Source organism: Dermacentor silvarum, chromosome 8, assembly GCF_013339745.2.
Source record: "Dermacentor silvarum isolate Dsil-2018 chromosome 8, BIME_Dsil_1.4, whole genome shotgun sequence".
NCBI lineage: Eukaryota > Metazoa > Arthropoda > Arachnida > Ixodida > Ixodidae > Dermacentor > Dermacentor silvarum.
The window spans coordinates 36276448-36297556 of NC_051161.1; the positions used below are offsets into that span (position 1 = coordinate 36276448).

A 21109-nucleotide genomic window follows, 5' to 3' on the forward strand; every position below is an offset into this window, starting at 1 on the left:
TGATAGCGCATACAGTATACACATATAGCAGGTGACGCTCACTCCTACAACCATTCTCAAAGGATACAGCTTCAGTTGTAATCGAGAGCAGGCCAACTGATACTGGAAAGGCCAACGCGACCGCCATACAATAGATCTGCGGGGCACCGAAAAGAGAACGGAAATCTCCGACAAGATGGCAGAAACCCGCGCTCGCAAATCCGACCGCACGCGCCACAGAACATCAAATATTCAGGACGTGTACACGTTCTTTCCTTTGTGCGCTATACATACGTCCATGCTTAGTAATCCCACTCCTTCTTCGCACGCATACAGCGCAGCTAAGGAGTGTGCACTTCCAAGTCTGGACATGTTCCGGGGGGTTTCCCGCAAGAAAAGCCGCGACGACATCCCGACAGTCTACGACAAGCCTCGGGTAAACAACTCTGACCGAACTGCGGCTGCCGGGGCGGGTTGCACAAACTCTACGACCTACACCCCTCCAAACCCACTGCGAACACCCGCCTCGCCCTTCTTTGCTATACCGCTTGGGAAAACACGACTTGAAATGGCCCTTATGCTTGTGCACAAAAAGAAAAGTTTACAGACAGAGTGAACAAGATCGCTCACTCGTCTCCGTTCGGCGTTGCTTCAAAGGAGAGCAGACTGATCCTGAATGCACCGTCCGTCGCCGGGCACGCCCCCCTCCTCTTCCGCCACGACGGTTTCAAGCGTGCAGGGAACCAGAGACCAGAGAGTTGCCTCCGCGCTCCCTGGAAGGGAGCCGTCTCAGCCATCCCTTCTTTTTCTTTGCTTCTTGTCTGGTCTCCCGCGCCTCTCCCGTTTTTCCCCTTCTTTTCCCAGCTCGGGAGCAAGTGTTGTTGACGCTGTTTAACACGGGTACGGGCCGAGGACCAAGCGAGTAAGGAGGAAGCGTTCCGGGGGCGATTGTGTCGCCGTCGACGCCGGTCGTCGTGTGGGAGGAAGAAGCCGCGCTGTCGCGCGAGCGCTGCGTGTTTGCGTTGGCGCGGCGCGGCGCGGCGCGGACGACAGCCTCTTTAACGTCCCGACGCGCCGTAGATCTTTCCTTATCGTCTTTCCCCTCTGGGGGAAGCTCCCGACCACGCTCGTCCCCTTCGTACGTATACCCTCCCTCCCTCCCCCCTCGCTCAAGGCGACAACGTTAGCCACAGGCACCACAGTCAGCGACCCTAGCGGAGAGAAGACGTGGGATGGCGTTGTGCAGGAACTGTGCTTGTGGAGCCGCTGCTTTTGGACCGACAGTTGCACACGTTGCATGTGCTTAGAAAGCGTCGCGCTATCTCGTTCTTGTTCTGCAAAGACGAGAGGCAGGCATGACGGCAGGAACTACGCGAGGCGTCTCACGCGAGCCGATATGGAGAGACCTTAGCCGATGGTTAGCCGCAGCGACACTCTTGGGAAGCTCCACATCGCCGCTGACGCTGTTTAAGCTATAACAAATAATTGCGCCGGAAACTGTGGAAGGAGGACGCGGCTTCTTTAAGGAAGGTTAGTTTCACGAGAAATAGTGTTGGGATTTTCAGTTAAAACAGTCTGCGGCAGCAAAAATAAAGTGCATGGGAGAGCTAAGTTATAGTTACCGTTTTGCATTTATTTTTTTCCCGCACTGAGGTCAGGTGCTTAGCATCGATTTTATCAAGGAAATCGTTGAGGTATAAGGTACCGATATTGGATACAAGATTTATAATTTGCGCTTTAAGAATAATGTTTACCCCTCCACTCCCTAGCACACCTAGAATGCACAGGCAACTGCTTTGGGGGTACAGAGTGAATGAGGTTGTAAGGAAGCTTAGAGCAAATGCGATGAATACGGACTGGTTCCATATCGGACTGGCGTTACCTTACGTGTCGATGCAGCGTGCTCGAGATCTCAGTCGCTGCCTCTTGCACTCGCTTCTCAAAGCCATTTGTATAGTCCCGGTTTCGTTTATAAAATGTTTCAGCTTCGCGCGCACGGAAAACGACCCGTTGATGGACAGATGGGCGTAATCTGTACTATATATCATGAAAGACAAACATTAAACAATAAATGCATGAGATTAAATAGAAGTTTAGATCATTTTGAAACAAAATGGGTTCTGTTCTTCAGAAGCTTAAGTCGATCTTGAAAGAATTTATTGGCACGTTATGTATCTCAGTGTCCATTCCATTACCCTTAGCAACAAAAAGGAATTATTGTTTGTGATGCTAATGTCCTTGCTTTCAGAAGAGTGTTTATGTGTTATGCTGTATAAATCCTCTGATCTCTCCGACAGTTTGTACAATGCCGAAAACAGATCACTTGAATACCAATTACATACTCTAGAATGCACCTATCTACGTTTGCCGTTCTCTGAGCGCAAAAGATTGTCCTGCTCAGGAAGCAAGAAACATTTTCGAAGTAAAGCCCTTCTACTTAGGGGCAGACTTGAGGAGAACGTCAAACTCCTGTCAAGTCATCGTTAGTCCGTATTGCATTTAATAGCATATTTTTCATATGCGAATGCGCATCTCAGGTGAAGCACTGTTGGCGATTCGATATCACCATGCACGCCTCCAAAAGCTCGCAGAAAGCTGCACGGGCCTAAGAACGTTCGTGTAAGTGTTATGCAAATCGGCAAACGGAGAACACACTGCTCGTGTCGATAAAGTGCCGCGGCGTCCAAAGATCCTTATTCACTACCTCCTTGAACAGAACCACTCGGTATCGTTCGACCGATACCCCCCTTTTCTCTCGTGCAGCAAATTAAACGAGCACGCGAGAGAAACGTTTCTCTCGCGAACGCGAAGTATAATTGCGTCGAAACACCGGCGGCAAATCATGACGACGAGGACGACGCTACAATTCGCACGACCCCGCCCACCCACCTCCAGTCAGCGATTCGCCTGCGCGACCGTACGGCACACGCATTGCACTTCTTCGCACCTCGCGGCAACCCTTTCCGCGTACGGAGGAACGACACAACCGAACTCGTTGCGTCCGCAATTATCGGCCGCGGCCAGCGTTCGATCCTGTCGGGGAGTTCAATCGCCGGTCCGCAACAAAATCGTCCACACTGGCGCCGCCGCCGGCGCCGCGTGTATATACGGATGCGCCATTGACGCGCTATTTATAAGTTAGCGCTCCACGCTCGCGCGCCCGAACAGTAGCCGCGGCCCTTCCCAGAACCTTTTCTCACGCTCCCGACGCCATGCGTAGCGAACCGGCAGGCGCCAGGCCCGACATGTTCATGCGCGCTTATGGGTGCACACACGCACACGCCCTCTCTCTCTATCTCGGTTTGAAGCAAGAAGGCGACAAAGGACGCAAGACGGATGTGTGCTTCGCGCAAGGAAGGGTGCTAGTAGAAGCCCGCTGTTTATACGCTGCGTATTTGCCTGGGTCCCTTCACGGAGTTTGCGGGGCGTGCAAAAAGGGTGTTCGCATACATACACAGCAGTGCGCGCGGGCTCGTTCGGGTAGCCGCACCGGTAGAAGGCTATATATGCGTGCCTCGCCAGAGGCGACCGCGTCTTCTTCGACGTCAGTGAACCGTGCCGTACTTGTCTCTGCTATTTGGGGGGAGAGGGAAAGAGCGGAGACGCCGCCCGGGCCAATAAGGTCTCGGAAAGAGCGCGTATGACCTCAGGGCGATGTGGAGAGGGGAGCGATGGGACAGAGTGGCAAGGGGAGGAGGTTTGGCGCTATGGAACAAACGGTAGCCATTTTTAATCTATCAGCGTGACCGGCTCTATGGGGACGAGCGCATAGCGTTCCCGGCTCTGCAAGATCTTCGAAACGTATAAAGAAACGAACAAAAAAAAAAAATTGAAACGACAAGAAAGCCAGCCAGGGAAGGGAAGCAAAAGAAGAAGACGGTGCGGAGGAAGACGCAGCAGAAGAAGAAGCGAGCGATATTGAAAGAAGGGCATGGGATCGCCGAGAAGCCGCTGTTGGGGGGAACGCTATAGCAGTTGACCCCTGAAGAGCGCGCTGAGCTGAGCACGGTGCAGGTGACTTCGGGATGTGCTTGTGCGGCGGCGGCGTCGCTCGACGCTTCTCTCTGGCGGCGTGTCATTACCATTAATCCCGCATTAATAATAGACGGGGGACAGCGTGGCACCTCCATTGGAAGAAGAAGAAGAAGATGCGCGGGGACGCCTTTACCGGTCCGGGAGTGCCATTAAATTATTCCTGCTCCTTCACCCTTATCCCCCCCCCCCCCCCCTCCTTTCTTGGTTCAGCGTTCTTTTATGTGTCTCCTCCCTAACGCGGGTCTTTCGACCGCATGCGTGCAAGCTGCTAGCTCGTCCTGTTGGTTACTCTTGCTGAGAAGAGAAAACGAGCGGTTATGTTAGGTTGCGCGAGCGAGCGCGCTCCTGCTGCATGGACGCTCGCATGCCAGCTGTGTCGCGTGATTCCCGGGCTCGGCGAGTATGAGGAAATGTGAGCGACACCGGCGCGCTCCCCGAAAGTATATTCGGCGTGCAGTTCCATCAGCAAAGAATGAAAGCGTTTTGTTCGCCAGGGCCCCCTCTGTTCAATTACTTCATTTTTGTCTCGCGCTTGCCGGAATAGGCGGCTGCGACAACTATAGTGACTATGTAATGTTAACTGATGACATGTGGTGATAATTCCAATATATGCCCTGCTGTAAGAGCATTCGCCGCGGTGGCTTAGCGGCTACGGAGTTCTTCTGCTGAACAAATAGGCGCAAATTCTAGTCCGTATCATCGCTGAACTCCCTTAAACCCCGGTAATCAGTCAATTTTCCGCCAACAAGATATATCAATCAAATTGGATACCAGACATTTACAGTGGTGTCGCTGGAACAAGAAGTTGCGGTGCATTGAGGCGTTGCCGGCAAAGATACAAAATCAGAAGGTCGGCATGAAGTCCCAAGCTCGAGGCGCACGAAATACTTTGGTAAATCGTTTTTTTTTTTTTCTTAGTATGCTTATCTCATCGAACAAGCGACGACGAAGTTGACCACCAGGATTTCACTCAGGAATGGAATTTTGCTTCGACACATGTTCATCGAGTTACATTATTAATGCATATTCTCGCACCATCACGTACATCTTCATGCGTGTCCGCAGTTCAGCGCGAACCATCCTACAAAAATTCTGCAAGGAGAATGCTTTGCAGGCGAAGTCGTCGCATGTAAGGCCTACTGGCTTTCCCAGTATAGAGCTGCTAATGAACACGAGAAGAACATAATGCTGGTATACGCGGGAAGCAGTGAGGCTTGCTAGAAGGCAGACTCAAGTGAGCATGACACATCCGTGTATGCATGACACCGCCCCGAGCACGCTACACGAGGTAGCATACTTGCAACTGGCAGATCCTTGCTGAAGACACTTGGCTCCACGTCCCCCACATGAAAGTGAGAAGACAGCCCGGAGAGATCTCAATGCATGCTCGAGTCACCCGAGTATAACTGGCGCTCACTTTCGCGAGCTCTTATAGCTCAGTCGAATGCGAAGTGTCCACATTTTCGCAACATTATACATAGACACGCCACCGGTTCGCCGCGGGGAGATGTCTGCTCGCTCCCTAAAGACGCACGCAGCACAGATTATACCGGCAGACTTCCTGGCGTATAACTTGCGTCGTCTTCCACGTGTTCGTCTGACGCGCATCGCCAGTACGAATGACGCGCATCGCCAGTAGGCTTCTCGCTCATCTTTTTGGTGCTCTCTGTTTCCTTCCGGCATCAATCTTTCTCTCCGACCACCATACTTTCATGTGCGGTTCCTCTTCTGACAAGAGGAGGTGCCGTTCCAGCGGCACGAGCGAGGGCCTCGGTGGAACAAGCTACCCCCCACGCCGAACGCTTTCCTTTATAGCCCTAATCTCGCTCCTCGAAAACGGCCGAAATTTTTACAAATGGGCTCACGATTTCTCGTGTCCGTCGGCGCGGCGATCAGCAACCGCCCCCCCCCCCCCCCCCCGCTCTCCCCCCCTTTCTCCGCCCTTTGCTTTCTTCTCGGCTACGCCGCAACTCGCCGCACACAAACTCGCATCAACCACCACCACACTACTGCGGGAGGCCCCACAACCGCCATCGCGTATACGTACACCCTTCGATTTTCCGCGCTGCAACTCTTCTTTCGTTTCTCTCTCCGCGTCGGATATAAACGGCCGCTGAGGGGCCAGGATGCTCCTCACGCCCGGCCGATCCGTCTCATTCACGTGTGTGCCTGTTTGTGCGTGCGTTTTCTTTGTGCGGTGCTGATGCGTCCTTGCGCACACACACACACACACACACACACACACACACACACACACACACACACACACACACACACACACGTGGCTTCTTCTCCGCGCGAACGACGCAACGGCCCGACGAGGCACGTATACGTACTACCACGGGATATATACTTAGGATGCGATCCGAGGATAATCTTAGGGGTCTCCACTAACAAGCCGGCCATAAAGAGGAGAGCAGTATATATATCTACACGCCAAATGCGCGCGCGCGGGCGCGCGCCCGAGCGAGCGCTAGAACATGGCCGCGCCACACACGCACCGTCGGCCGCAAAATGACCGCGCCGCCAACTTCTAATACCTTTACAACTCCTCCCCTTTCTTGCGGCGTGGTACACGTAAGCGACCACCCTACTCGGCAGGCCATCCGAGCACGTTTCCCTGGACACGCCATTGCCCGCTATCTTGAGCACTTCTCTCAGACCAACGCTATATAAGCTGGCGACTGTGTTTTGTTATTTAGATTACTTCCCCTCTTGCTACTTTTTTTTCTTTCTTACTTTCTTTGTGTCCCTTCTCTACTTTCTCTTTGTCTCGTCGTTTTTTCTTTCAGCTCTAATATCTGACTGTGCGACGTGGGTGCAATCACCTTAACGTGGGTGCTTGCGCAGCCCAACGTTGCCTGACGTGCGCTTGGTTGGAGGAAACGACAGTGTTATAGGGTCGCGTTCATCGCATACATCGCTTCCCAGAGTAAGTAAAATTAAAAAAATGAAAATATGGACAACCTCAACATTGTTGAGGTCTTACAAACAGAAACAGAAAAGAGAAATCGTTTCGCGACCTGATTTAGTGTTGCGCTGCAAGTTAAAGAACAATCCGAACGACAAGAAAAAAATGAAACGTGCAGGTTGCCGAACGATTCCGACAGGTTACGTTATACCAGGAAGGAGGTTGAGGCAAGAATGTATAGATAAGTGGAAAGTTGATTGATGGTAGAAAGAAAATGCAAACGTGAGAGGGACTGCAGTTTTAGGAGGGAAGATGACGGCGGCGACGAGGCTGCACACATGCATTCGTGGAACTTCGGCCGCAACACCTCGTCGTCACGCCACACTCTGCACATCCATATCCCGTTTTTTTTTATTATTAATCTTTTACTGCAGGCCCATGTAGATGAGGCATGTCGGGTTCGAACAGCTAGAAGACTCAGCATTCTTTCGTACGTTGTGCGCTTTCGTTTCTTTCTTTTTTTTCCCTTTATCTGCTTCGATGATTAGAGCGTGACTGCTGACTCCGCGAGGATTGCGTATATATGCGGTGGTCTGTCTCAAGAACTGGGAGCGGCCGGCCAGGCCGCGCACACGGGAGTGACTGTGGTGCACACTGCGGTAGCTGGCTGGAATATCGACGACAGCCGCGAGGCGAAGCCGTAATTATCGTGGACGTTCACCGCAAAGAGGAGCTGTGGTGCGTGAGCCATCGGCGGTGTACGCGCAGCTTTTGCACACGCGTCGGTTTTTTTTAAACACTGACAGGTATGGCTTCGTTTGCACCACCAACGATTACGAGGCGTATGCGATTTCTGCGTTGATTCGCAGTGAAAAATAAAAAGAATATCATGCCCAAGACGACAGTAAAAGAGGGATCTTCAATCGGCTGAAGTAATTTATGGTCCTCTCATTTATAAGATGTGTACCAACTCTTCGGCTTCGGTTTTCTTGTTAGGTAGTATGGGCATATATCGTTGGTTGTTTTAGCAAAATCGTGTCAGGACACCAATTACAGGATAAAAGGTGGGGGGGGGGGGGAGGGGGGGGAGAATGGGGGGGGGGGGGGCACCAGCATGTATACACTTTCGTTCCGACGTTTATCTGGGCCTTGCTGAATATACCTTAACATTGATGCTTTTTCGAGATATTTCGAATTGAACGATGATTGCTTCTGTAAACGGACGCAACCTTACTATTAATGTACGGTACAGTCAGTGACTACTGTTTATCGTTATTTGGTTCAAACGAGCGAGAAAGACTAGCCAGACTTGTGAGCCCGATATAATCAGCAACATCTTTACCGTGACCTCGTCATTACCATCAGATTGTCGCTATGTCACGTCGCTTACTGCTACAACCCACGTTTAGTCTGACACCACCTGTACCAGCATAACTCTATCAGCGCTACATGTTATATCAATCCATTTTGTTATTTTTTTTTTCACTTTCTAGGGTTGACAGTTTACTACGCGCAGTATACGCGTCCGTGTGATACAATAATTGCGATGTCGTGAAAACGCTGCTTCAGTAGCATCAGAACTGCGTTTCATTCGGTCGTCTTATCTTATACACTTGCACATTTTCCCTACTGCTCGTTCCATTTCATCTTTTCTTTCTTTTCAAGCACCATCCAAAAGCGATACGTTGCCACACCGTATCCGGGGATTCGGGCCTACACCACGAAAGCCAAATGGCTCAAATTGCTGGCAATTTTCCGTAATAGGCACTGCGTATATCTATATCTATATATGGACGCCTTCACTGCTTCGCTGTGCGTTTATGTCCCCGCTTTTGCTTGCCTATCACCGGGAGACTGAATTATGCTGATATGAATATGTCTCTTTTCGTGGTGCTTACAACTTCGCCTGCTTTTCTTCTGCAAATAAATAAGTAAATTAATTAAGAAGAAACGAGGACAAAGAAGAACGACAATATGTGCTTGACGCGTTTTCAGTGCTAAATGGGCGCTCGCAAATGAAGGCTTAATTGTTACCCATTTTCAGTTTCGTTCCCTTTTTCGCCTTATGTTAATATTGTTTTTTCATGATCATATCTGCCTTCTTGGGCACAGCAAGCAGCCATCGATCGAAGCGACATAGCAAACGAGAGTCTTGGTGAAGCTCGCATCTCTTTGCGCATCCCTCTGCTGCCCTCTCAATCCCCTTCGCTAGAGTTGTTCTCAAACGAACGCATTCGAGAGCTTTCAACTGTCATAGACGGCCTCATCCGCTCACAGAATGTCCAAAGTCAACGCCTATCTGTTCTCTATGAACATAAACAACGCACAGAAGAGACGTTGTTCCTGCCACCGTAGCAACCACAGACGTGATTTTTTTTTACGGGTTAAGTAGCGTCCTACTTCATATCCCACAGATAGTCTACTACAAACATAGGTTTGCAAGCCAGTAAAGCAGGTACTGACGTCAGCTTCTGCTGGAGACAATCGAAGTTCCCAGTTGACGATTCATCGCCGAGTCTAATCTATTTCCGCGATTGGACCAGAACTGAATGAGAACGACACGGCCTCCCCTGCTCTTCCGACAGACGGTACTGTTAAAATTATTATTTACGCCATAATCAAGAAATAAACAAAATAAGGAAAGAAAGAATGTAAATACGCATCCTATAGATGCGCACCCAGAGTAGACCCCGCGGCAAACCCCTTTGAAACTCCCTCGAAGACTCCTATATACAGGGGTGTCCGCGCACCGCGTTTTTGAAAAACGCTGCTTCGCTGCTACACCCACACTCGCCTGGTCTAAAGCTCTCTCTCTCTCTCGGCTGCTCCCCAAGCTCCTAAATTACCCAACCCCGTCGCCGCCGACGACACCGAGTCAGTCCGCGGCGATGCGTAGCAAATGGCCAGCGCACGCGGTCAGCCCCCACATGCACCGCGCCGAGGCAGGAACGTGACCGGAACGATACCGCGGGTCGCCAGTTTCGCCATGCCTGCATGCGGGCGTCAAAACGCGGAGGCACCCATGCCGGACACGCGGCCCTCTGTGTAATTCGGGTGTGCTCTCTCCCCGCGTTAAAGCGGGGTTTTCTTCAAAGTTCCACACGACAGATTGTCTGCTCCGTTTACCGCAATGACACGTTTGCTTCGTGCCTCTGGTATATAGCCGCCCCTTTTTTTTTTTTTTTTTTTGTCGTCGTGGCAATTAACGGATCTCCGCAACAGGTCGGGCGTCTTCTTGTGGGGAAGAGGCAGACAGGCTAAAAAGCTGATTGAAAACACTGAGGGGCAACGTTGATGGAAAGCGTGTTCAAAAAGTTAGGGTGGAAAGGAAATCAACGCGGACAAGAAACACTTTCTCCCCCCCATTCCCCTCCCCTCAGATGCTGAGCCGTGCTCCCTATAAGGGCTGCAAAAATATGCATCTTTTCCCACCCCGAACCTCTACTACTACTACTACTACCATTAGTATACAATCTCTTCCGCGCATCAGTATACCATCGCCTGCGGTATATAACTATCTGTTCCCATTCGCCGCCCGCTTTCGTGCGTTAGAGACAATTAGTCATCTGCGTAATTCGCTCTATACTGTAGGACAGGAAACGAACTACTCCCATAGTATCTCCACAGTCAACACCTGCGGACGTGTTTTCGAAACTTCTGGCTGAGCAATGCAACCTCTTGTTCACGTATCTTCGGCTTAGAGGAGTCCACGACTTTTGCTTTCGAATTCTAACTGAGTGTTCTCTGCTCGACCGCGCCCAAGCTGTCAGTAACAGACTTGGCAGACGTCAGAAACGTCTGCTTTGTAGGATAGCAAATGCGTTAGAAAGCAAAATGTGACAGGGCACACATATATAGCAGCAATACGTTTTTGCAAAGCTGATGCTGTGAGCGCCCGAATAATAGTTTGAGTGTCGATTACACTCAGATAAGTGGAACTACAGTGCTGATCGCGCGACCTTCTCTGACGTATATAACACTTGTCCAGGGAGGTTCGCAAACTCGGACAAGGAGCGACATCTCACATTTAAAATTACATTTTAAATTATTGGGAAAGGTTAAATTGGAAACGTCTATTAACTACAGAATATTATTCGATTGCTTGCCGCCATCCAGTGTAATGTCTGGTGGACTCTGCAAGTGAATGGTCACTTTCACCATCTCAGCGGCCTTCAAGTGTGCAATTCTTCCCATCAATACCGTCAGGCTTCTTGCTGTAGTGATTAGCCGACATTCGTACAAATCACCAAGCTTTTACGTCGGTCAGACGCTTATCAATTCTGATTTAATCTGTGTAGGCCAAGCGGCTATCGGAAGCCACGTAGATTATATTACGAAGTCACACTTGGTGATAATCGATTGAATTACTGAACCCAACAATACCTGCCTCTCCACGAAAGGTGGGGACGTGGCATCGATGCCCCCATAATGCAATGGCATCGTCGAGCCCCTCTGCGTCGCAACATGCAAATACCTGCTGGACCAAGAGTCTACGGCCGCACCTACGCCACTAAGCAGCACTTTTTTTTTTACATATATTGTGCGGTAATTAAGTCGCGTCTATACTTTGTTCATATTTTCGAGCCTCTTTTGCCGCGTTCGTGGCCGGCGTGTTGTGACCGGTTCTGACCGTGCTTCGCTGGAATAGCGCACGGTAGTAGGGGCTCTGTCGGAAGAGCCGCCTGTGTAATTAGTCGGTTTCCATACGCGCTAGCTGCTCACGGCCATATCCGCGCGGCTGGTAGCCTCTGCCGGTCGTCGGCTCTTGGGCGTGAACGCGAACTCTTAGCCCAGCCAACTGAATCGAAGCCCGTCATACAGCTGCACGATCATTTTAAAACTGCGTAACTGAACTTGGACCGCATCAACGTTCTGCAAGTGGACGCTAGGTTGCGTGCGCATGCGGTGTTCCGTCTTGTTTTAATTTATCACAGCACTTCGTTTCCGCAATGTATACATTCTTCTTTTCCTTATTCATTCTTGTACCGTGTGCCTTCGTCTTCAAACGTTAGTAACTGCGCATTTTGATGTAGCAAAGTCGACAAGTAAGCATTTTCGAGCAGTCTTGTTAGATTAGACTGTCCTCGGTGCCTTTGAGGACTTTTTAAAGAGGAAGTACGCCATCCATACAACTTGTCGCGGTCGAATTGGGCCATACTACACAATTCACCCACATCGGATAGGCACCCACCATCTTCGTCCACCACCAACTTCGCAGCAACTTCGCAGCACCCACCAACTTCGTCCTCCCGACATGCTCATGTCATGCTCATGACGTCATCGTGTCATCCGCTATACTGCTGCTATAGCTCTTTAACTCAAACAAGCGTCGCGTCATTTAGCCTCCAACATTGCTTCGAATCTGCGTGGACTTTCTTTTTTATGTGTGTGCGTTTTTTGGGAGGCCTGCTGGGGCGCTACCTCCTACGATAAAAGGCTCCACGGACTCAGCAGACCTGAACGAGAAGTAGACGCATGAAGTCATATTCCCGCCTGCGCGCAGTTATGCTTAGGGGCTGAGACGTGGGCGGTTGTGTAGTCCCATCGCCGGCAGCAGGCAACTCCACTTCGAGTGCCGGCCGTCATCGAGCGGGTTAAATGGTTCGCAAGCTGGGCGGGCCTTCCCCTCCGCGCGAGCTGCAGTTTCCTCGGCGCTGGCAAAGGCTTGTCCGCAGCAAAGCGGCCAGTTGAGCCTGGCAGGTTTTATGCCAACGCAAATCGGATTTCGGTGTGCCGACTGTGGTCCGCAAAGCTCCGGCTCGGGTCTTTTCCTAAGTGCTCTGCTTTTGTGTGTGTGTGTGTGTTTTCCGATTCGCTTTGTGCTTTTCTTTGTGTATCCAGATCAGTGTCAGACAGAAGCAGCCGAAGCCCTCGGTTAACTCTTCGCGGGGAAAGCTTTCGCTTGTTATTTCTTTCCTGCAGGTGCTTGACAGCGGAAGCCCGCTCAGCGCTGGCACGCGTGTTTCAGCCCAGCCGACTTTCGACCGCAGTGCGATCCTCTTTCAGCTTTTACGCTCTGTCTGGGTTCTGTTTACCTGTGATGACAGCAAGCTTATGGCCGGCATCACAGCGGCTTCTGTCTGCATTCAGAAGTCGCCGACTCGTGTTTTTGTCGTGTGTGGGCTTTTGTGTACCTGCACGTAAGACCCCCTACTTTCTTCTTTCATAGGAACGGAGGCGGAGGATGCTTTTTGGCATTCACGCACATTTATTTTCTCCCGAAAAAAAAGTCACGATTTGATGTGGCTGTTTGTATTGCGAGTCGTTTTTGGTTGAGTAAACTGCCACGTGACCTGAGCTATACTGCGCCCATTTAGATGCGCAAATCTCGTCGCAAAGGAGAGGTCTAGCCTATAAACTATATTAGTCATTGCCTAAGTGCAACGTATAGCATTGCAATCAATGATGAGGACCATATTTTGCCCACTCTTACTGAATGTTGTCCATGCCAGCTGTTAGAAGCGAGGATGAACGTACGTTACGCGCAGTTATATATATATATATATATATATATATATATATATATATATATATATATATATTCTCGAAATGCCTCTAGGCCTGCTCGAGCTATTTCACAAAGTTCAAGACAATTGTCTACAGAATGCGCTGCTGACGGCTGAGCAGCTGTCAGAGCACGAGGCGACCAGCAGGGCTAGAGAAGTCGAGGCATCTAGTAAATGTATTGGGGCATGCTCGTATCCAGCCGGTTTCGCAACAGGTGTCATATAGACTGTCGCCAGTGCAGTTCGGAGCACTCGGCTTGCACGCATAAACTATACAAATATATTAACCCCATATTACAGCTTCGTTTCTTAAAACGCATACCAAGGAGATAGCGCGTGCCGCGCCCGACACTTTTCTCACGTGACCTACGTGTATGCATATGCACCGGGCGGCAATTAACAGGAACATGCAGGCGGAGGTCAAAGTATACCTAGTACTCAGCGCAAAGCCGCGCATGCGTACACTGTCACAGAGGTCAACTGAATGCTCGAAATTAATCGTTTCCATTTTGGCAAGTGCCGGGGCATCACGTAAGCAACGTAATGTCCTACACTCACAGTATACATAGTATGGGCAACGTATGTATGTACGCCGTATCAGCACATCGCTCCCTGTGCGTCTTCCCTCCCACAACAGCGCATTTTTTTTTCTTTTTTTTTTTTTTTTTACGCGGGGACAACACTGCGCACATGCGTGTAATTACTAATTACACGTCTCGCGCATGCCGAACCGAGTTCGTAATTTGCAAGTAACGCACATCCGCTGCTGTTTTGTGTGTTGTGGCTTCATTACAAGACGTGGTGCAGCGTATAGTATATACTATACGGCTCTTTGCAAAAGTATGGAATGTCTTGTACCATGCAAGAGGCCAAAATAAAGCAGACTGAGCGGTTCGTGCCAATAAACTTTCCATACTGCAGCTGGCCGTTAGCATAATAAGCACATGCGGTGCGCATCTATAATCCCACGGTTGACGCAGGTTCAAGGGCGAGATGCCATTGGATGCATCGACGAACATCGACATGCGCGTCGGTGCCGTACACATCGTGGTATATCAAAAGATCTCAAAAAAAAAAAAAAAAAAAACAAGAAGGGATGCGTAGTTCACTACCATATACCGCCACCGGAATAATTAAAGCCGATGCGCATGCGCCAGCACCGTTTTAATGCGACGAAATTGAAGCTCTCGAGCTTATCGCCCGTTCTTGAAGAGCCGCTCGACCCGTACGTGGGTTCCGCCGCGTAACTTGAGCTCGCACGTGTGTCACCTTGATAGCCGACGCCCCTTAGTCAATGGCGTCTTCATCTTCCTGCATTTTTCTTTTCCTTTCTTTTAGCCGGTCGAGAAAGAAATGGAGGCTTGATTATAGTCCTTGCTTATACGTACTAAGGACACGCGTCGACGTTAGAGAGGCGTTATTAATTGGCACTCTTAATTAATCAAGACGTGTTGTTGTTCTTTATCGGCCGAGCATGCTTTTAGTCTCCCTCGCAAGGCGTTTGGAGACATACCTTCTTCTTTCTTTATTTTTTTTTCAGTTTAATATATTGCAAAGCAGTTCGCTCGCTCACTCTCCCCCCCCCCCTCTCCCACTCCGGCTCGGTAATTAAATACGAAGTTAATCGCGCGCACCTGTTATTACGAGGGGCACACAAAACACTGTCTCCAGCGCCTCGCGTGAAAAGGACCTTTTTAAAAGCCTGCGCTTTCGTTGTTTTATGAGGGCGATAATAAAGGTACCTGTACGTAAGTAACCTGGGTGCGGAAAAGTAAAAATTAAAATGTACCTAAGTATTTACAAAGTAACATGCTTGCTCTCGCATCTATAAGACAGGTGAGCTTTCTTTTTAAAACGGGCAAAGACATGGATGGGCCGTGCTTATTCTTTTGTAAGCCGGGGGGGGGGGGGGGGGGGGGGGTTCTTTTTTGCCGTGTTTCCCGTGCGCCTGTATATAAGGTAGGCGGCGAGGGCGATATGCAAGTAGCTCTATAACATTGCCGTATATACGGGGCCCAATATACGCAACAGCCGTGCCCTACCTCGCGACATTAATTTCTAAAGCTTCGTTCGAGCGCTAAAAGTCTCTCTCTCTCTCTCTCGCTTTTATTTTTTTGTTCTTCAATATCTGCCCGTTTTGTTTTCTTATAGTGTGCAAGCTTATTACGCTTTGTCGCTCTTAGGGCAAACTTACGTTCACCTGCATGGTTGTCCCCACACCCACGAACCAGCAGATGTCTCGCCAACTTCATCGCTATTTGCAACGTCACTTTCAGCTTTTACATAATGCTAGCGCTTGAAATCCACGCAGCGTTTGACAGGATACGGTATATCCTCACCGACATGAAACGCGGACTCCTTTTTTTTTTTCTATCCTAACGTCAATGAAAGTCATCTATCTTGCGAGTACACGCGCTTTAATAAATCTCAAGAAGCTTTCGTCGCTTACGCTCCCTTATTTTAGCAAACTTTGAGCAAAATTCTCACCGACTTTCGTGACAGCGCTGTTGAACAGGTCGACCTAATCTTCTTAAACATTCTTATTTTGACTAATTTATCTTTCTTCGCCTCCTGCAAAGGCCGTCACTGACGGTATATACAGTCTGAGAACTCTCCAGTTTTCATTAAAGTCCCGATCTGAATCTCTTCTCGACACGATGTTGCTGACCTATACGGCCAGTGTGTTTTCGCGTTCCATTTCTTCATCGAACTCATGACATCGTAAGCATCACCGCGCGTTAGTTTCATGCGTGCGTACAATGGCAAACACAAATATGGCGCTAAACTGCGTCACATAATAGCCCGGCGATATTATGGGCTCTGAAGTACAAGCAGTACTTCGGTGCCCATAATACGGTGCCCATAGACGCCGTAACGTGGCGTCTATTTGCATGCACACGTGTATGCATCCTGAAAGATAAAAGTTTGCGACATGCCTTATACGAGGAGGAGCGCGGAGCCATGCAGTTACATTTGCCAGAGAAGCCATTTCGTTGCTCTGTGAGAAGTCACATGACTGTTGTAAGCAGTAAAATGAGCGCCAGCGAATGAACCCCACTGCACAAGAAATTACGCTACTCAGCAAGTCAACATGGTGCATGTTAAGAAGGACGTCCTGCTTACATATCCACCTAGGAAGAGGCTAGTATACATGAATGCTTGTATAGCGGCGACAGCAACACTAATGGAGAAAGCGAGCCTAATGGTTTGATGGTTTAATGTAAAACTCATGTATATACAATGTAATATGCCCAAACTGAACGTCGTCTCTGTATAAAAGAGAAAAGCTCTTGTAATAGCACTGCATGGAAAGTTTTAAAACAAGAGTTTTCATGAAGACGAACGCGTATTCGTGGAGAGCCATGAGCACGCGGAGTCGACGTCGCGCTCTATAAAATCGGAGCCTCGCGTCGCCTTAAATAGTATGCGGACGAAACTTTCCCGTGCGCACTAATTTACGCGGCTTAGATTAGTGTGCGCGCCTTTGAGTCGTGTTTAACGGTAGCCGTTTTCACATGCGTTAAGCCGCTCTGCATTTGGAATGGCACGAGAACACAGTGCGCGCACGTTTCGCAAAAAACCTTTGCGTCACTAATACAACACCGTGGTTGTGTGTACTTTCTTTAACGTACGCTGATAATTTGAGAGTTTCTTTTACCCCGCTCGTTAACATGACGCAACTAAACAAGAGCAACAATAATGTAGACGCCAGAAAAGACGGCCATAGGAGCGCGTTGCGTACAACGACCTCTTCTTAGATTGCCGCTTTTCTCAGATTGTCTTCGCTATTGTTTCTTTTTTTTTTCAACAGATAAATCTTTGCAATAAATAGCATGTCGTCGTGTTCGTTTCTGGCACGCTCCTAATTTACAGGTTTTAGACTTATCGGGGCTTATGCGTTGCCGCGTGCTATGAATAGATTCGGTCTAAAAGGGAACGAGCATGTTCTCCTTTTGTTGATGCCGTAGCGAGAAGCGAATTACCGCATTTTCTCTTCTTTCGTACTGTTTATCGTATAGTCGCTAACTCATTATTGTGCACTTTAAACCATGGTTAGGTCTGTTTTAGACAAGCTAATAAGCCTTGGGTCACGGAGTTTTCTAAACAGGCTGAACTTAAAAGCATCGCATATAATCCGGTGAGTTTGGTGTGTGGGCGCACGCTCCGTATTCTGTTGACCTTGACACGAAATGTCAGAGCATTGGGCAGATCATTAAGTGCTGTGTTGACAAGCGTATTCAAACCGACTCGCCCCAGCTGCCTAAAACCTAATGGCGACGTATATGACTATACAATGAGGATAACAGCGACTAAATGATCGTTATTGCTTCATTACTTCTGAACGGTACAGTTGTCAAGTCAGAAGCGATAATGCATCATTATTGCTTTCTTTTTTTCCTAATGCCAGTGTCCGCGTAGCCACTCTGCACTATTAACTCATCGGAATCCAAGCTAAGAGTCATGTGCAGGATGAAAATGAAAAAGAGCCGCATAGCCAATGATGTGAAGTCACTACTTAAGTGCGAGGTTGAATAAAAGAAACGAATCAAATTAACATTGGAAAGCATGCACACTTAGTTCTATAGATAATACACAATCATTGAAGCCACTCTTAGCGACTTCTGCTTGTTCACTAAGGCTGGAAGTAGGGTTATAGGGTCGCAGATTTAGGGCATTGTGGAGGATATGCAAGCAGTGTCGCAGGCCGTTCTCGTCACGCTGAGAGAAGAATGGTTTCTATGAGTGTTTCATCAATTTGCAGCGACGCTACGATCGTTGTGAAGCCTCATAGGGGGATTACACTTTGAAGGGGCTGGAAGGCCACTGATATCCTAAGAAAGCCTCTCTGTATTTCAACTCATCAATCCAGGAACTTTCCGACTATATATGCCTCGTATGTGGCAGAAGCTGCCGGTATACCGCTGCCATCCGACGTATATCTGCGAACGAACGCGCACACGTGACGGAATCGCAAGAAACCGAGTAAAATTCTTGCCACATCCTCCCTGCCACTATATCACCCCTGTTGTGCTGTCTATTCAGCTGTCAGTCTTAGTTCCTTTTGTTTAGCCCCCCGCAGTTTTGCAGCCTCAGTGGCTTACTTGTCTTTTCTGCCTCACGATTTCGAATCTTAGCATTCAGTAGTTCCCTTCTTTATTTCTCTATCTTTCTCGCCCTCTTACTGGTAAAGCGCCAATCGGAAAACGTAAGGTCTTGTCGAAAGAAAGTTCGCTCAGTCTTTGTTTGATTTCCCTCCACAGCTTTTTATATATATTTTTTCCGCTTTACGGAGGAGGGTTATATAGCGTGAGCATGTCCGCAAGTAAGCCTGCTGTATACGTACGTATGGCCTCTGTTTCCTTTTTGCTATGCAGGTATACGGTTGTTTGCATTCGTGCTGTTCATTTACGCATAACGTTTCTTTATTTTATTTTCCGAGCTGTCGTCTACGAAACGCCCTGATTCGATAGGTTTCAAAGATGAAACTCACACAAGAAGCAAGAACAGCTGTACGGGGGGCAAGGGAAGATTCGACGTCTGGGTAGTTGAAATGAGCACGACGGGTCGGTAGCGCACTCACCAAAAGAAATGTCAGAAAAGAAAACAGAACAAAACCCTTCTAGAAGTGTGTACACAACAGCTCCGGGGAAGGAAAAGCCCGACGCGCAACGGGTTGAAACCCTTTGCGTACAAACAAACAATAAAAGAAGCGGTATACGGGTCGGGGGCTGCGGTGGGGCTGCAGGTTTTCAGGCGAACGGCATCATTCTCCAGTCCTTTCTTTTTTTCCTTAATTTTTTTTTCCTTTTCATTTCGTCACCTCCGCCGATATCAGGAGGACGCGGAGAGCGCGGAAAGGTTTTTCGCGTTGCCGAAACAAAAATCACGATGTGTACACGTCGTTCACAGCCCAAGCTAAGCAAAGCGAGGGAGTATGCGAAACGTTATAGAGGAACGCCGAAAACGAAGCAGAAGGGAGCGAAAAAGGAACTATGAAACCGAAAAATGCGTTTTGCGAGCTACCAAGACCACCGTAGGGCGAAAAACAGGGTGACTGAAAAATATAGAAAGAAGCAGAAAAACAAAGAGAGGGGGAGAGAGAGAGATAGGAAGAGCCGAATGGCGGAGAGGGATAAATTGGGGAGAAAAGGGGAAAATTGCACGCGAGAAGGGAAATCGGCGCCGCAGAATCGTCGCGCGCCGCTTCTCGTTGCATTCAGTGCTCGCGCGCCTGTCACTGCTCCGCACGCTCATTTACTTTTCATTCTTTTTATTTTCTTTGTTGCTTACGCGAGCGCTCGTCTCTTGCTTTTGCCTCCTCTTTCTTTGTGCTCTTCTCTGCGCGCCTGTCTCATCTTGTGCATTATAAGAGGCGCCGAAAAAGGGTTGAAAAGGGTAAGACAGGAGAACGAGGCGGTGAACCAACACGAAGAAGTAGAAGGGAGTGAGATCCCCTTTGCCACTTCAGCCGTCTCTGCCCGTCAAACAAAGCGAGGTTTCGAAGCGGGGAGTTGGTGGCGTCGCGAGGCGCCAAATAAACACAGAAACACGCACAAAAAATATATATACGCTCGTTCAACTCCTCATTCGCGTGCACAGGCATACCACACACGCACGCACGCTCGCGCTCAGACAAAACACGCGGCGGCCGCTGTGGCGGCAAGGGTTGCACCACCAGCCGCGTATCACGTTTATTGCAAGCATCGCTCTCCCGCGCTTCTTATAGCTCGTCGCACCCCCTCCCCCCCCTTCTTGCTTTTTCTTGCTTTTTTTTGGCGAACCTTCGCGCGCCCTGTCGCAGCTCCGTTTCCCCCCACCCCCACTGCGCGAAAATCGCACCCGCTCGCGCGGGCACCGTCACTTCTTTTTCTTCTCGGGCGCGCGTTGTTTCTGTTTGCCATTCACCGCGCCGCGCTTCGATGCTGTCATCGCGGTGGGTGCCCACACCCTTCTACACCCGTTCGCCGCTGAACGGACCGCCGAATCTGAAGCCTTCACTCACCAGATTCCAGCCTTTTCCACTCTATTTCGCTCCCTGTCATTGCACTTTCTTTCTTTCTTTCTTTCTTTCTTTCTTTCTTTCTTTCTTTCTTTCTTTCTTTCTTTCTTTCTTTCTTTCTTTCTTTCTTTCCTGCCCGCTTACTGCGTCCTCTCTCCGTCGGTGCTGACTCAAACGGCTTTATTTTACTTATAACTCTCTCGCGGGGCGGGCACGAGAACTCCTTCCTCTATCTTTCAGCACTAACCCTTTCCCGCTTCTTCTTCTGCCTCCTCTTCCGGTTATTGTTATCCTTCCTCGGATGCCGTCGCATCCCGCTTCCATACCGCTGTCGGCGAAGGCGGTGGTCTTCTCACGTTTTCGCCCGTCCTTATGCCTGCGGTGTGTGTGTGTGTTCCCTGTTGCTTTGTGTTGACGTGTTTTCACCCGCGCTGCAATCACCGCTCCACTTTCTTTCTTTCTTTTTTTTCTCTCTCTCTCTCTTTCCCTGCTACAGAGGCGTGAAGTGTTGTTTGCCTTCACACCATTCCCCTCTTGGTCTTTGTCTCTGAGCGTTCTCCTGTCTTGCTTAGCACTTGTACGTAGCCAGGAAGCGTTCATCCTACGTTCATCCTTAGTTCAAGCGTACTCGCGCGAGACACGGCGCGTTCTTCAATTCACGCCTTTTACCGAAATGTA

The 21109-nt window shown here is 49.4% G+C and overlaps 2 protein-coding genes across 3 annotated transcripts in view; one reads left to right on the plus strand and one right to left on the minus strand.

The window, feature by feature from the left end:
- The window catches only part of LOC119461016 (transcription initiation protein SPT3 homolog), a 575536-nt gene that overhangs the window by 361363 nt on the left and 193064 nt on the right, over positions 1-21109 (plus strand). The window lies entirely within an intron of this gene.
- Positions 1-21109, minus strand: part of LOC119461014 (protein lozenge) — a 153015-nt gene that overhangs the window by 59407 nt on the left and 72499 nt on the right. The gene's annotated exons all lie outside the window — the stretch shown is intronic.